The 16,723-nt window shown below is 45.3% G+C and overlaps 1 long non-coding RNA gene across 1 annotated transcript in view; it reads right to left on the bottom strand.

The window, feature by feature from the left end:
- Positions 1-16,723, bottom strand: part of LOC144107331 (uncharacterized) — a 325,881-nt gene that overhangs the window by 29,434 nt on the left and 279,724 nt on the right. Inside the window, exon 5 of the long non-coding RNA XR_013309257.1 lies at positions 16,466-16,495. This is a non-coding gene — a long non-coding RNA (uncharacterized LOC144107331). The remainder of the gene's footprint in view (positions 1-16,465; positions 16,496-16,723) is intronic.

Raw genomic sequence — 16,723 nt, 5'->3', positions numbered from 1 at the left:
CGGCCACTTCAATGCCGCAACTGCTGGAGGTTTGGCCACAGCGCGAACGCCTGCAAGTCGAGCTCAAGGTGCAGTGTGTGTGGTGGTAATCATGACCGTGAAGGAAGGTGTTCAAAAGATGAGATGTGTTGCTTGTGCAGCGGTAGTCACTCCCCCACATATTCTAATTGTCCTGCAAGGGCTGAGGAGGTTAAGGTGCTGGAAGTGTTAGAAAAGCGCCGATGCTCAAGGCGCGAGGCTATGGCTATTGTTAAGGAAAGGACGTACGGGTACTCAAGTGTGGCAGCTCGGCAGACGACTGCGGTAGTGGATTCAAGTCTGTCAGATGCGATTGCTACAGCGGTTGAAAAGGCAATGGCCAAGGTCATGGATCGGCTAGTGAATTCAGTAACAGAGGGCATATCGCAAGTCATGGTGGCGCAAATGACCTCTTCAATAATGACCTCCAATGCTGCGTTGAAGTCATCCGTGGATCCTGCAGTACCTACTGAACTCAGTGCGGAGACGCCTTCCCTTGTTTCAATGCAGCCGCAAAAAGAGCGCACGCCTCCAGCTCATGTACCTGAAGTCACGACCGGAGCAATTGATGGGTGTGTTGAGCTGATGGAGCTCGATGCACGAGCTCAGAAACGTAGCCGGTCTTCTTTGGCCGTTGCTGGTTCGTCTAGCTCCCCTCAATCCAAAACAAAAAAGAGTAATTCAGGAAAAACTGGTCACCACAGCATTTTGGAAAAGGCAGTTGCTGCTGCTGATCTCTCGGCAGAATAGGGTCTCTGAGAGTGCTGCAGTGGAACTGCCGTTCCATTCAATCAGCTGTCACTGATTTAGTAACTCTTTCAAATCGATTTTCTCCTCATGTAATTGCGCTTCAAGAAACCTGGTTGTCGAAAGAGGTTTCATTTCAAATGGAACATTATCGAATTTTTAGAATGGACCGCCCATCAGGGGGGGGGGGGTTGCTTCTGCTGGTTTCCTCCAGATTCTGTCACAAGGCACGATTGGAGTTTCAGTGTGTGGACGCTCATTGCGAAATTCAGGCAGTGGATCTTTCAGTTCCTGGTTTACATCCCATTACTGTCGCAAATGTATATTTTCCATCTGGGGTTCATGACACACGGCCATTAGATTCCTTACTCTATGTCAGCAGATCACATGTGTTGCTTGTTGGGGATTTCAATTCGCATCAGTTGACTTGGGGTTATCGAACAGACCAGTGCGGTTTGCGTTTATGGGATTGGGCTTGTGTGAATAACCTAAACTTTCATAACTCTGGTTTTCCGACCTTTCTCCGTGGGCACTGCCGATCAGCATTGGATTTAACATTTTCAACTCCAGGGGTAGCAGTTTCCTCCTGACTCCGGTTGACTCTGCAACAAACAGTGACCATTTCCCACTCACTTTTGACATTGTGTGTCCGATGACTTCTATCGGCGGATTCAGTTGCACCCTAGTCGATTACAACAAGTTCAAAAGTTCACTCAGTTCAGAACTACGCTCTTTGCCGAATTTGTCTCAGGAGAGCAGGGTGTTAGGCTTATGTTCTATTTTAGATCGGGTACAGAGGATATCAGAGTTTACAGTGTGCGATAGCATAGGCACTTCTCAGAGCCCTTGGTGGAATGCAGAATGTTCAAAGGATTTTAGGCGGCGCAAGGCAGCCTGGAAGAAACTTATCCATAATCAATGTGCCCGGAATTGGATCGATTATAAGTTTCTTGCAGCTACCTTCAAGCGCACAGTCGCTAGGGCGAAAGAAAAATATGATGAAGAGAATTATGACCATCTATCAAAATCTAATAACAGACAAGCCTTGTTTCGCTTTTCTGAGGTCAAGGAACAGGCTGCCACCGCCTAACAACATTCCCTCTAATGTGCTGACTCCAGTAGAGCTTGCCAGGTCATTAGAAGAAATTGGCAAAGGCTTGGAACACCGTTTTTTGGCTGCGCTCTCTCGCCCACAACGGCTTGGGAATCACTATGATGATTTCCATAATGTCTCGGTTTCTGAGCTCTCCCAGGTGATAAATCGGTTACCTTCTGCAGCTCCTGGTCCTGACCGTGTCACCTCTGCGATGATTAAAATACTGTTCGACGAATCCCCCAATGCTATATTGGAGCTGGTAAATTACTCTATTATAACCCCATGGATCCCGGATGTATGGCGTGTTTCCAAAATTGTCCCGGTGATTAAAAAGCCAGGCGAAGGGTTGGTCTTAGACAACATTCGACCAATTTCATTGACATCGAATCCGGTGAAATTGGTTGAACGCGCGCTGTATGGACGAATCATGCCCATTATTACTGAAAAGGGACTACTTAATCTCTGTCAGATTGGTTTCAAGCCTGGGTGCTCTATATGGTGTGCGCATACTGACCTCGAAAGCCGTGTCCGACTAGCGCGCCGGCGTCGACAGTATGCTGCGCTGGTAACTCTAGACATCTCGAAAGCATATGACAGTGTCGAACATGGGCCTCTGATGTACAGACTACGGGCTCTGGGCTTGCCAAGTTATTTTGTGGAATGGGTGTCAGCTTTCCTAGCTGACAGAGAATTTTATTGTTGTCAACGCGGAGTTTCTACAAGGAAATTTCATCAATCTAGAGGTGTGCCTCAAGGTGCAGTTCTTTCCCCTGTTCTATTCAACCTCTTACTCAGTTCGATTCCGACTACCCCTGACGTGACTACATACGTGTATGCAGACGATATAGCTTTCTTTGCTGCTGCGAGTGATTTACATTCTGTGTGTATGGTTTTACAGTCATTTTTAAATTCCCTTGACCGATGGTTATCTGAATTACACTTAAGTCTTAATGTAAACAAATGCGCTTTGTTACCTTTTCCGGTTACTCAACAGGTACACATTTCATTGTCTTATCGTCATCATGTCATTCTTCAGGTATGTTCCCTAAAGTATCTCGGGGTAACTTATGACTCCTCTCTCTCTTAGCGGTCACATATAGACCAGGTTGCGGCGAAAGGGATTCGGGCGGTAGGCCTTCTGCGAAGGATGAGTAGCCCTCGCTGCGGTATGCGCAGACATGCTCTTCTGCTGATTTACAAAATGTATAACCAGCCAATCTTGGAATTCGGTTGCGTCTTGTTTTCTGGAGCAGCTGCATACAAACTGCGCCCACTTCTGCTCTTAGAGCGAGAAGCTATGCGCCTGTGTTTGGGTCTCCCTAAATACGTGGCAAACAATGTTTTGTATCTGGAAGCGCGGGTGCCGTCTCTTACTGCAAGGTTTCGCCTTTTGACAGTACAAATGTTTCTAAAGTTTTGCGACTCGGAGCAGCATGCATCCGAGTTAATCTTCCTAGGGCAGCGATCGGAGTTCTTGGGTGTCGGCAGGTTTCGCCTTCAGACTCCCCAAATCTGTTTCGTTGAATCTTTGCTGGGCCCACTCAACGTGCGAATACCTGAAATTGTTCCGATGCGGTCCATCCCTGCAAATGTGTCTATCATCTACGATGACATTTATTCATGTAATGCAAAATTACTGCCTTTCTCATGGTTAAATGGTGTGTTGCAGGATTATTTGTCGACCTTCAGCTCACATGGTGCAATTGCGACTGATGGCTCGGTGTGTGCAGAAAAGGCAGGTGTAGGTATTTACTCCCAGTCCCTTGACTGGTCTTTTTCTCTCCGTCTCTAAGATTTCACTCCTATCTATCTGGCTGAGTTTCTAGCAGTGGTTCTCGCTCTGCGCAAGGTACCAATTTCTTTATCAGCAGTAATAATAACTACGGACTCGTTATCTTTATGCACTTCCCTCTCGGCGTCCACTGAATCGCAGCTCTTTCGGATACTAAAATTCCTGATCCCACCACACATCACATCAATTCGATTTCTTTGGGTTCCTGGGCACAGGGGTCTTTTATTAAATGCATCAGCTGGTGCTTTAGCGAAGGCAGCCCTGAGTGGACCGATTGTTGACCCGCTTCCAACAACTGCTTACATCACGGCGGCACGCTTTCGACGGTACACTGTAATGAACGAATTGGGCGCATCAGCGCTTACTTCCTTGGACGACTTCCAGCACCTACTGTTCCCATGGAGAAGCTCAGTCTGGCGATCGCGCAATCTTGAAGTTTCCTTCACGAGGCTTCGTTGCCGGGTGCGCAACTAAATTTTTACCTATACAGGCCTGGTCTGGCGATCTCCCCATCGTGTCCGTATTGTGCGGAGCCGGAAACAATAGAGCACTTTCTTCTTTTTTGCCGTCGCTACTCATCGATTAGGAGGCGACTATTAGAAGTTCCATTACAGAATCTCAGTTTGCGCCTGTCTTCTGCGGTTTTTCTGTCTCTTGGCGCTTCTATGCTTGGCCATACCAATGGGAATGTTTGCTCTGCCGTTCAAAATTATCTCCTAGAATCAAAACGTCTTCCATCATGAACTTTCGTCCTGCCCATCCCATTATCAGCTTCTGTATTTCGGTTTTTACAACCACTTATAGTAATCCCTACCCCTTCTTTGCCTAAATTTTAGTTTGTATGACCCCCCTAACCTCCTGCAACCACCTCGGCTACGGAAACTGTGCGATCCAAATTTTGGTAGGTCATCCCATGCTTGCCACATGCGACTGGTCATTTAAATAGTCACCGCCTGGTTATGGCCAATCCCCCTTGTGGGTATGTGCCATTGTGTGAGGGTAACAACAACAACAACAACAATGCTTCTAGCTGGAAACTGCGCATCGGCTGTTGGCCGAGGTCTTCCGACACCTGAAGTTGCCACGCACTCATGCTATGTTGTCCTCCCTCGACTACCTACCTGTAATGTTGCCCTCAACACCGTCTTTCTCGTGCTGACCTCTAGGGTCGCCCATACCGTGCTTCTGACTTCCGAGACGCGTTCGCGCAGATTGTGGACCTCAATGAGATTTTGTGTATTGGTCAGTACCCAATGAGCCAGGTTTGTATGGTTACCTGCGAGAGCAGTTTTTAAAAACTGAAGCTTATTGACAAAGCAGAGTTTCACATCAAAGGTCTAAAATGTATCGTGTTTGACCTGGACACCACAAAACGTGAAGCATAAGCTTCTTTGTCCTCGCGCTACATCGAGAACCGGAAGATTGTGGAAGCTTTGGAGCCTTTTGGAACTCTACAAACTATCGAGCGTGAGGAGTGGCGGTGCCTCGGAATGAAGCACAAAGAAACAGCGAACCGTGAAATCTCGCTCACGCTTCAGGACGGAGTGTCAGCAAGTACAATTCCTCACACACTTAACGTTTTCGGGGTACAAGCTTTAGTTGTGATTCCAGGCAGGCGTCCGCTGTGTATTCGTTGTAGCCGTACGGACCATGTACGGCGTCGGTGTCGTGCGCCTCGATCAACCCAGTGCCGACTCTTTGGGCGCACATAGACAACTGTGTTATGAGTTATGCTGACAGGTTACGCCAGGGCAACTGGACACATGAGGATGAAGTGGTGTCAAAACACATTATGGATGTGTCGGATGTTGTGGAAGCGTCTGGTGAACTGAGTCATGAGCTCCCAATAGAACATGGACCAAAGGCTTCTGCACCGAATAATGGCAAGGGTCCGCCTACTTGTGTGGACAAACAGAAATCCACGTCTCCAGATCCAAAGCCACCGAACCTGGGTCTGCCCGGGAATGCTACTTTGAGTCCTTTGCTTGCTGCTCGGGAGCTATCTGTCACCCAGCGATCACGAGAGCAGAACACCCCTTCTGTAGAGTCAGTGGCGGCTCTAGAGGCAGTGAATGTGCGACATGCCTTCTCCGACGGCGATGCCCCTTCGTCGCCGGAGTGCAGCAGTGTGTCGACTGAAGTGTCTGCTTCTAGTGTGTTCGGTGCCCCGTCGGCTGTGAGCGTGGTTGCGAGTGAGGTGGTCAACTCTGCTTCATGGGCAGAAGCCTTGGCTGTCTCAGAAGAGGCGATGGACAACAGCGCACCTTTGAAGTGTCCTGCAGGTGATGAGGCGTGTGTCGATGACGATGAGCAGAAGGGACCTGATGTGGTAGCATTTGGAAAGGTGACCTCAAAACGAAGGGCTATGTCTGCCCTACAGGCCGCTGATTTGCAGGCCGGCCACCCCAGTACAGGGGATGGCCTTTGATAAGACAAGCATCAAAAATGGCGGTCGTCACCGCATTTCAGGTCGCTACCCTTAACATTAAGGGCTTGTGTAACCGTCGAAGGCAACCTCATTACGTCATATTTTAAACAAATATACTGTGAGTGTGGCAGCCATCCAGGAAACCAAGGTGTCCTCCTCTAATTGGGAGACTGAAGCTGCTGTCGAGTCTTTTTTGTCAGAATTCACTGTTATCGTTGGTCAATCGAGAGGCTTATCAGGTGGGTGCATGCTATTCCTGGACAGCACGCTGGGGATAACTGCCGTGTCGTTTCTCACAGATTATGGCTGGCGACTTTTCTTCTTTGAGCTCGCAATTTCGGAAGTACAGTGGGTATGATTTGTGTTTATGCCCCTGTAAAGCAGCGTGATGCGAGGCTATTTTGCCTGTCACTAGTAGACCATTTGTGCACGGATTGTCAAATTATGCTGTTGGGTTATTTCGACTGCGCTTGTAGGGATGAAGACCGAGCAGTGTTAAGTAGGCGTTATGAACCTAGTGCAGCTTTACTTACTGATTTGATATGCGAATACAACCTGGTGGATGTTGGGCAAGATAAGGAACATGGCATTAATTTCACTCATTTTCAGTGCTCCTCTAGTGCTCGGCTTCACAGGATTTATGTTTCAGCAGGCATGTTATCCAGCGTTTTTGGTTACTTGGTGCCGCCTATATTTTTCAGTGATAACTGCATGGTGTCTCTTAAGTTAGGAAGGTACAGACGGCACATACTTCATCCTCGATGGGACCAGCGGAAGCTGAATAGCCGCCTGCTCTCAGATGAAATCTTTAAACGTGCTGTATGTACTTGCTTGAAGGACACATGGTCAAGCGGTGATCTCTCAGTTTTGAAAAAAAATTGGACTTGTTTGAACAAGAAACAAAAAAAACATTCCTATTGAATCCTCAGCAAGAATCGCGTTTTTGAAGAGACATCACCTTCGAGAGCTCAGCGGTGTTTTGGTTGAGCTACATGAGTTAGAAAGCATTAGCCCAGGTGCCTATGTAGAAGATATCACTGCCGTAAAAGCAGACCTTCAGCAGTTTGAAACCGAAAGGTACAAAGGAGCCTTCATAAGATCTAGGACCTGTAGGTTTGTGGATGAGTAACCATCTCGTCAGGCCCTGAGTGTTCTATGGCAGACTGCTCTGGCTAAAGAAATATTGGAAATTCATTATGGTGGTTCCACATACAGCGATGGTCCCGGTATTATTGAGGCTTTGACTATTATCGGAAGCTGTGTGGGGGTTGTGCGGGCAAAAATTTGATATCAGATAACAGTCGCTTATTGGAAGCCTTTCCCAAAATTCGCGATAAGCAGCGCGCTGTAGTGGAGGGACCTACCCCTTTCGACGAAATTAAATCTGTAATTTCTGACCAGACGGCTCAGAAGTCTCCTGGGCCAGGTGGCATTACTAGCGAGTTCTACAAAAAAATTTCTATTTGCCTAGCGCCTGTCTTGGTGGAGGTTTTCCAAGCATCTTACGATGTTGGTTTTTTGCCCCCTACTTTATATTCTGGGCATACTATATTAATACCAAAAAGCACCATTACAAATCAGTTTAGAACAGTTAAGGGATATGTTCCAATTTCCGTCTGTAATGTAGATTACAAACTTTTTGAAATTTTTTGCAAAGGTTCTTTACAATCGTTTGCCTTCAGCTGCCGCTCACTTAATATGCACGCATCAGGTCGGCGGCATCAGAGGCCGCAGCATCCAAACCCATATTTATACTGCACGTTCAGTAGTGGAGGCAGTATCAGATGAGACCGGACAAGTAGCTCTAATTCAGATTGACCTTGCCAACGCCTTTGATAAAGTTCGCCATGATTTCTTCTTTGCGGTCTTAGAGAGCGTGCAAATATTGAAGATTTGAACGAAAACCTCTTCGACGGAAGTCCGTCTGGTTGGGTTCTTGAGATATTTGAGAGAAGACTGCCGCCAACAAATATTTCTAACTTTGCCCAACGTTTCGGGACCAACTCTGTCCCTTCATCAGGTGCGACTTAAGTGTGCTAGCAGCAACAGCGGTTGGCTGCCTTCGTTCTCTCTTTGTTAGCACGTGGCGCAGTCCACTAACGTGCGCGAAGGGGAGCGTTCCTAGAGTCCTATTCATCGCCCCCTTTGTGAACCGGATGTGCCATGAATCCACATGTCGCCTCTTGAACAGTTTTGGCTCCACGGCCAAGACGCTCACCTCCTCGAAGGCTATCCGCTGCTCGGCGCGCTCGCAGTGTTCGGCGAGGGGGTTGGAATCAGAATTTATTATCCGGATGTCATTTTTGTGTTGCCTTATTGTTTGGTGGAGTTTTTTTGTTTCGACGATATATCAGCCGGGCACTCTAAGCAGGGGATTTTGTAGGCGATACCCAGTTGTTTTTCTTTGTGGACGCGGTCTTTCGGTCGTGGTAAGAAGCGGCTTATTGTCGAAACAGGTTTGTGAGCCACGTGGATTTCATGCTTTCCGAGAATGCGTGCGAGTGCCTCGCTGGTTTCTCTCACATATGGAAGCACAACGCGCGCGCATTTCGATGTTTCATTGTTGGCTGGTCCCCCTGTCCTCCGAACTTGACGGCGACGAACGCGTTGAATAAAGCCACGTATGTAGACATTCTTCTGTAGGTTGGCGGGAATGGTGGCTTCTTCTGCTTGTTTCTTTGCTTCGGAGGAGCAGATTTACTTTGCTCTTCTCAGGACAAAGACGACGACTGATCCTTTGTGGCTAGTAGAATGGTTGGAATTATAAATTAATTAGCGGTCAGTAGGAGTAGGCTTCCTATAGATGCCGAACATTAGATCTGCCCCTTTTCTTCTTATCAAGACGCCGAGGAATGGGGCATAAGACTGTGCTATAACGGCATGAGACTGCGCTATAAGCTGAGCTATAAGACTGCGCTGTAAGGAGCAGAAGACTGTGCTATAAGGAGTCCTATACAAGGCTAATTTTAGACAAAGAGCTAACCAAACCTATACTATTGAAATTATCTGTTCATCAATGCTGTCCATTATCGCCTTTGTTGTTTGCCCTATATCTTGAACCCCTTTGCCTGAGTGTTATTAACTGCGCAACTATTCGTGGTTTCTCTCTGGCGCAATGTGAAATTAAGATTTTAGCCTGCACATTTGATGCCACCATCTTTTGATCTGACAAAAAGAGTGTGCGTGAGGCATTACATTTGACTAAATTGTGTTGCGAGGTATCATGTGCGGCTCTAAATCTAGGTAATTCCAGGGGTTTAGGTTGGGCCATTGGGGTACAACGCCAGGTCTTTATGGCGTCATAAACTGGGACTGCCGGACCCTTCACTACCTAGGGGTTCCTCTTCACCAAATTCGCAACAGTGTAGCCAACTGGGATTCACTGTGAGTCTCCATGAATTGACAAACCCAAGCTTAGATGAGTAGGGACTGTCAGTGCTAACTCGGGCTCAAGTCTGCAACATTTTTTTATTTGAAAAACTTGCCTATGTACTGCAGGTTCTCCATTGTGCGAGGAAGAAAGTGCAGGTGATGCACAGAATATTTGCTGCATTCGTATGGCGTTCGCTATGGGAACCCACGTGTCGCGATAACCTAATTGTTTCTCTAGAGTCTGGAGACTCGGCCTTGTTCACTTATTCGTGCGTCAGATTGTTGCGCGTTTTTTTTTCAAACCCTCAAATCACCCTTTTTAGTAGCTCTGCTTATTAGGCGTCTCAGTGCTCAAATGCCTTTCTTATTCCGACTGAATGGTCACACTCGTGATGAGCCTTTATGGGGATTCCTTAAGGAAGTTGCTGACACCTTCAATTTCCTCACTGTGCGGTTTTCTTTAGACTACCTGTATAGTCTCCCGAGAAGGCAGCTGACTGAAACAATTACTGAGTATTTGTTCCCTGTACCGTTGTATCGGCAACCTTTTCTGCAGTTCCTTGACACCAGTGTTTTTAAACATGTAAGGCGAATGCGCAATTCTTCTGCAGCAAAAACGTTCTCTAAACTGCACATATCTGCGCTGCCTGTGAACGCAGGGCTTCATGCTAAGATGATGCTTGCGCAATGGTCGGTGAACTGCTGCCTGTGCAGTACAGCAGAGACAATTGACCATTGTTTTATTCTCTGCATTGATGCTGTGTTCTTCTGGGATATATTACAACGAACAATTAAGTAGGACATTGACATCATACCTACAGTATCCGTTTTTCGCCTGCGGAGAAAAACCGTTTTTTGCCTTATGGTCCATTTATGTCGCTCGGGCAATTTATTCTCTGGAAGAGCCGCATGATGGACAGCCACGCCGAATCACCGCGGTCGTCGAAATATTTGTTTCGTGAACAATGTGCTTTGGTGCGGGGAGTATAAGCTGCTCTGCAAGAGCCGCCTAATTGGCTCCCCTATCTGGATGCATATATGTGCCCCCAGACTTTTGATGTTTTGGAAAGAGGGGTCACGCACGGGTATAGTGGCCTGGTGTTTTGTGGCGTAAGCATGCTTAGACTTTTCTTTTCTGCACTCTTTTATGCAATAAAGAAAAATAAGAACAGCCATGGCGGAGTGAAAGCGTCTCCGTCTTGCATGCCGGGGGTCCGGGTTTGATTCCCGCCTACATCGTAATTTTCTTCCGTTTCTTTATTAACTGCACCCACTTCAGGGTCATACGGGCAAAGTTACGGGCAAAGACTTATAGAGTTCAGCAGGGTTGTGGTTTGGAATAGTATATCTGATATTTGATAAGAAAGCTTCAAACAATCATTCCCGATAAATATATGAAGTTATGGTGTGTTTCCTTGTTTTCTTGAGGATATGTGTATTGTGTACGCGTAATTTTGTTTATGTAGAAACTGAAGTGAAACTGATGTTTATTTTATGAACGCAATGTGTCGTCTTCTCGTGCCGCATTTATAATATACACTATTGTGATGGACCCGAAACTAGCCTTGAGGTATATGGGACGACTAGCATTGTGCGTATTGTACCCTTATAAATTCATTTTTCCAATAAAAATATATATCTTTGCCATTCATGGTTATTCGGGTCGACACAGCGAAATCGGCGCCGCTAGGCTAGTAAAGATTTCTCTGTAAAAGAAACTTTACGCCTTCTCCATACTAAAAAATTCTGGGCGAAAGCATTTTGTGCAGAAAAATGCTTATGAACAAAATTTTTTATACCATTGTAAGATTTGACTATAACAATATTTCCGCAGATCACCGAAAGGCAGTTGTAGATTTTTTTATTAACGTTTATTCCTGTTGTAAAACGCGTTCCTAATTGGTTTTTTATGGCAGTCTTAACTTTTCGATACAACTGATGGCAACAATTTTAAAGAAAGATAGTGCTACATATCAGAGAAATGAACCATTACCTTTATTATTTCGATAATAGTATCTTACAATTTTCTGATTTTCATAATTTTCGCCCGAGATTAAGCTTGTAATTGCTCATTGGCATCCATCCAAGCGCAGCCATACGGCTACAAAGAAAAGCTATACAGCTTTTTCAGAAACTTCGTAGTTAAAGAAAAATTTGTCCTGGTCCGAGCTTCCAAACCGGGACCGGGGTTGAAATGATTGAAAAATTGGTCTCTGACACCATCTTGTGTAGAAAGTAGCACCCTGGCCGCTCCAGAGGCCAAGTGGTTCAGCATCCGCCACGCATGCGGGAGGTGCGGGGTTCGATCGCCAGTGCCGCCGGATACCCACCAGTGATGCAAACAAGTACAACCTTTCCCCTGGTCTGGTGCTGGGCTTGTGTTGGGTGAAATTCTTGGAAAATGGGTCTTTTACCTCACCTTGAGCAGTCGAAAACAACTTTTGCCATGACGCTCTTTGGCCAGAGCTGCCCTTGCGACATAACACCTCATCATTATGACCATTAAGGTGACGCCTCTATGGAGTGGATTGTTTTCCAGAATTTGTCTACAGTCAGTGATAGATTCATTTCCCACACGAGTTTCAATATTGCAGATGAAGCGCGCAGTCATGCCACCACATGAAAGACATTCACGAAAGCAAAGCTAGATACGAAACATGCTGTGTCAGTTGTTACAGCTGCAGAACCTTTTTTCCCCGTTGCTGGCTACAATTAATCCTGAATAAAATAAAAAGGACATGAAGAAGTCGGTAAGAAGAGATGAGAATAACGTTTATCGCTTTCACCTAATTAGGCAAGTTACCAGTTTGTACAATAAAATTACATGGTTTGGACAGGTGCGGCTCAAATGCCATCTTTTTTAAGCTCTCTTGAAGTTATACTATCAAACCCAAGGCCCATTGATTAAGGTGTTAGAATGCGCGATAATGGAATGCTTCAATGGGCCATAATGTCAAATTGTTGTTTAATGACAGGAGGTAACCGGCTTGAACAAATAAACCAGTTAAACAACAAAGGACAGAGCAGAGACGCGAGAGGAGAGATAGGTACGCGTAAGGGTGAATTTTATTGGCTTGGGAGAAAATTTATTCACTGAAAACGTTGGCACTATCTCCTTGTGACGTTATGAAGGATTCTTTTAATTTAGGTATTGTAATATGGCGCTGCTTCCTAGGAGAACTGAGGAACTCGTGTGGTAAATGCATATTAATATAGCGGGCAGCTCTTAAGCGCCCGTTCATGGGCACAGCCGTCTCGGCGTCGTAGTAACCGAGCGAAAGAGTGCACCGCCGTTCGCTCATGTGGAACGGAGATCTGCCTGCGGCGGCACGTGCAACTTGAGGAGCCATGCCGCGACACTGGATATCCTGGATCTGCAGAGTCGGTGCTTACGGCAATTGCGCGCTTGGCTTACGAAATCCCCTCCCCCACCCCATTCCCCCCAACCCTGCTCCAAGCAGTGCCCCCGCATAAGGGTGGCAGAAGCGAACTGTATCCTCCCTCACGCAGTCACAAGCAGTAGTAGCGCTCGCGCCCACGCGCAGCCTCCTTGCAGTCCGCGTCGACAACGCCACTCAGAGCGTTGACCTCTTCGTATAAACCGTCTGTTTATATAATGCAACACAAAATAATCTTAGCCAGTTGTGTCCGAAAAATGAGCGATGCAACAGGTGGAAATGCTTCGTCTGCCGCAGCTGCTGAATGAGCTGCACGAGCAGAAACTGAGCACCGCCGACGCCAGAATCCAGAATCCAGAGGTGCGAGCCGCTGAAGCAGCAGCAAAGTGCCGCCGCCAAAAGGACCCTGCTGTTCGCGTCGCCGAAGCACAAGCCCATCGCCGCCGCCGAGACGACCAAGGGTTCACGGTGCCGAAACAGATTACTTGGAGAACCAGCGTTCACGACAAATAGTGTTTGTAGTGAAACCCAGACACGTATCTCTAATCTTCTTTACCTGAATATATAGCAAATTCAGAACACGTACAGAGCTCCGCTCAAATGTTGCATCAGGTATTATCGTAATCGTCCTTAGAAGTTTTCTTTTGCTTTCCTCTGTCTTTTATTAATTTTTTGCAGCAGGTTCTTTTGGCGTCTAAGTAGCTGCGTCAAAGTATTGGAATAATTCTTAAGCCATATCTTCCTGTTAAAGTGTTGTATTTTCGATTTTTGCATAAATTATGCATTTGCATGCAAATTACTTGCGCTGAAGGCAGTCTCAGAGACATCGACTACGTTATGTCTCGCAGTGCCTGTTGAATCATGCATTTGAAGCTGCACAACACACACGTTAGAAAAATTACTGTTCACGTAACTTGGAGACATTGTATTAGTTTGTGGAATTACATCGGATTCTGTTCAGACACCTTGACGATGATGATTAAACTCCGCGAAAGAACGAGGACATGTGAAGACAACAAAAAACGTAAACTCACAGAGCGCAGTGCACGTATTTCTTGTCGCTACGTGTCCTCGTTATTTCGCGCAGTTTAACCATGAACGAGAAGCACCAACTAGCCCGCCAGAGGACCCATCTTGGCGTCTCAAATAAGTCGAATAATTTATAAAGGTGTGAAAAATATTGCACATGGGGTTTAAACGGCTGGAAAGAATAAAACCGACATAACCAAGCCGTTTTACCCTCAGAGGTGTTACGTGATTACGTCATTTATACAAAACAGTATTTCAACAGTATTAAAAGTATATTACCTAAAAGAAAAATCAATGTACGGAAAACCAACTTTCATATTTTGTCAAAAATATACGCAAAACACGGGAAAAGGTGCCAAACTTTTGATGTGCTACTTTCATTCAATATGTTTTCTGAGCAGAACTCATGCTCTACTGTGGTTGCAAGCGCGATGATGCGCCCCCTAAGGATCATCCGCATTTTAGGGATTGTTGTATATTATACTCGTGACGAAGCTGTTGTCACTAAAGCATGTTGTTTTGTACATATTTTTTGTCTGCTCGGTGTCAAAACTTGGAACATGTGCATTAGATGCGTGCATAGCTACCTGATGCCATACTTTTCAAGATGCGTTATTTTGAGAAAGTTGTATACGGACATTTTTTCTTTCCAACTCTGTTTCGAGTACTTTATTTCTGTAGTGTGAAGAACCCCTAATATGGACTACCAGCTTGCGAGTGTCGCACAGAAGCGTACATTGCTGGAGCTACGCAGGATAGCGAAAATGGAAATCACTGGCAATAAATGATTCGAATGACAATACCATAATTTAAACCGTATATGGCAAATATAAAAAAAAAATATCGGTTAACTTCATAATGTCAACGTTAGAAGGCAATGCATTATAGATATCCTGAAAGTGCTTGTTATGAATGGCATGAATGGTGTTACGACGAAAATTCCACTGAACATGCTTTTACACGTCGATGCACGTTTCTCGGTGTGCATAAATATTGCCAGTGAGAAATTAGCTAAATTTCTCGAAAGCGCAAACCTAAACATCTTTGATATAAACGAGCAGAAGACAAGGTCAAATAGGCATTAACTGTGTGTGTCTGCAGCCATCTAGGAAGAACACAGCCATCTTCTGTACTCCTCGATTTTTCTACTGCTTGTTTCAGTCTATGGCCATAGCAAATAATAATAGTTTCTATCACGCCAGGTTGTGCAAAGCCAATCTATCCATAGACTGCTGTTCTTTACGTTAGCACTCTATGAACTTAGTAGCGAGTATATCCTGCCACAAGACTGGTGTTCATGATTATAAACACATGTCATATCTCCGATTTGGATGTACCAGCTGAACCTACCGAAAGTATAAAATTTTCTTTACAAAGAGAGCTGGTGAAATGCAAATAAGAGCACACCGCAAAAAGTTCCCAAGCTGCAAAAGAGAGAGAAAGAACAGGACTAATTCGGAGCACAGCACTTGCGTATCCGCCATTTTCTTCGAGGAGGGAAAGCAATAAACGGTACCGAGCAAAGTCTTCCGGTACTTGTCGCATTCAGCTCATGAACTGAATTCGACACAAATAGATGCATATCTCTAAACATTGTGGCACAAACAGTGTCATATATTACACGTTAAGTTTTGTAAAGCCACTTACCTGATCCCACACATAACACAAGGCTGAAATTATTTAATATCTCCAAGCAGCGAAATGAAGTTTTATCACTACGAAAATCTAATTTTATATAAGCTGAATAATGAATAAAAGAGAGGCTACGAATGCTGCAACTCTGTCATATTTAACGCAAGCTGGGAGCATTTGTGTGGATGGCTGATACACCGATCGCACTTCCGAGGCTTCTGTTAAGGAGTCTCCAGAAGATATGCCAGCCAACTACAGCGAAAACTTGGAGAGCACTGCAGCGTGCCGCACTGGAGAAATTCGAAAGCATTTGCGTTTGAACGTCAGAATATTTTTTCGCAAGCCTTTGTTGTCACGTGACACTTATCACATGACCATTGAATGGCGTCAGCAACATTTTGCGAATCATTTTTGTCACGTGACACTTATCTGACCCTTAGATAATGTCAGAAACGTTTTTGGCAAGTCACCATTGTCTAACTTCAGTACATATCCCTAACACAATTTACCGTCGTGCACATCACAAAGCACTCACTTCATGCCCCTTGATCCTCGCTTGATCCAGTGACCTTTTGCGGCATAAGCGTTGCATGCCCAGCTGGCAAGCAGAGGGCCTGGGTTTTAACCCCAATGCCAGCGTGTTCCTTTTTTCGAACGAGGTAACGTGAGAGCTAACTCTTCCTGCGTACACGTCTTCCAGACAACTTCCACTGAGGTAAATATTGTGTCGCATTAAAAACTCAAGACTGGCTGAAACTTCTCCAACAAGGTGACACAGGAGAGTCCTGCTACTACTCGTCTTTACAAACAGATTGATTTGAAAATTACCTCATGCCTCATAAGTCTACCCCTAAATACTGTTGGTCACTCACATTGATTACTTACACAGTCTCCACTCCGCATGCTCACTCAGTATATATTTATCACTAAATAAATTGAATCTGTAAAAATACCTTTAGGACTGCAGGCAGGAATATCAGCGGCTGAAATGAAAAAAATTAACATTGAATGGTATGAGACTTGCGAAGATTTAAATATGAGCAAGCATTACAAACTGAAAAGCATAAACGAATCTATCTATCTATCTATCTATCTATCTATCTATCTATCTATCTATCTATCTATCTATCTATCTATCTATCTATCTATCTATCTATCTATCTATCTATCTATCTATCTATCTATCTATCTATCTATCTATCTATCTATCT

Source organism: Amblyomma americanum, chromosome 1 (genome assembly GCF_052857255.1).
Source record: "Amblyomma americanum isolate KBUSLIRL-KWMA chromosome 1, ASM5285725v1, whole genome shotgun sequence".
In the NCBI taxonomy this organism is placed as follows: Eukaryota; Metazoa; Arthropoda; class Arachnida; order Ixodida; family Ixodidae; genus Amblyomma; species Amblyomma americanum.
This window is presented reverse-complemented; position numbering and strand designations above follow the sequence as displayed.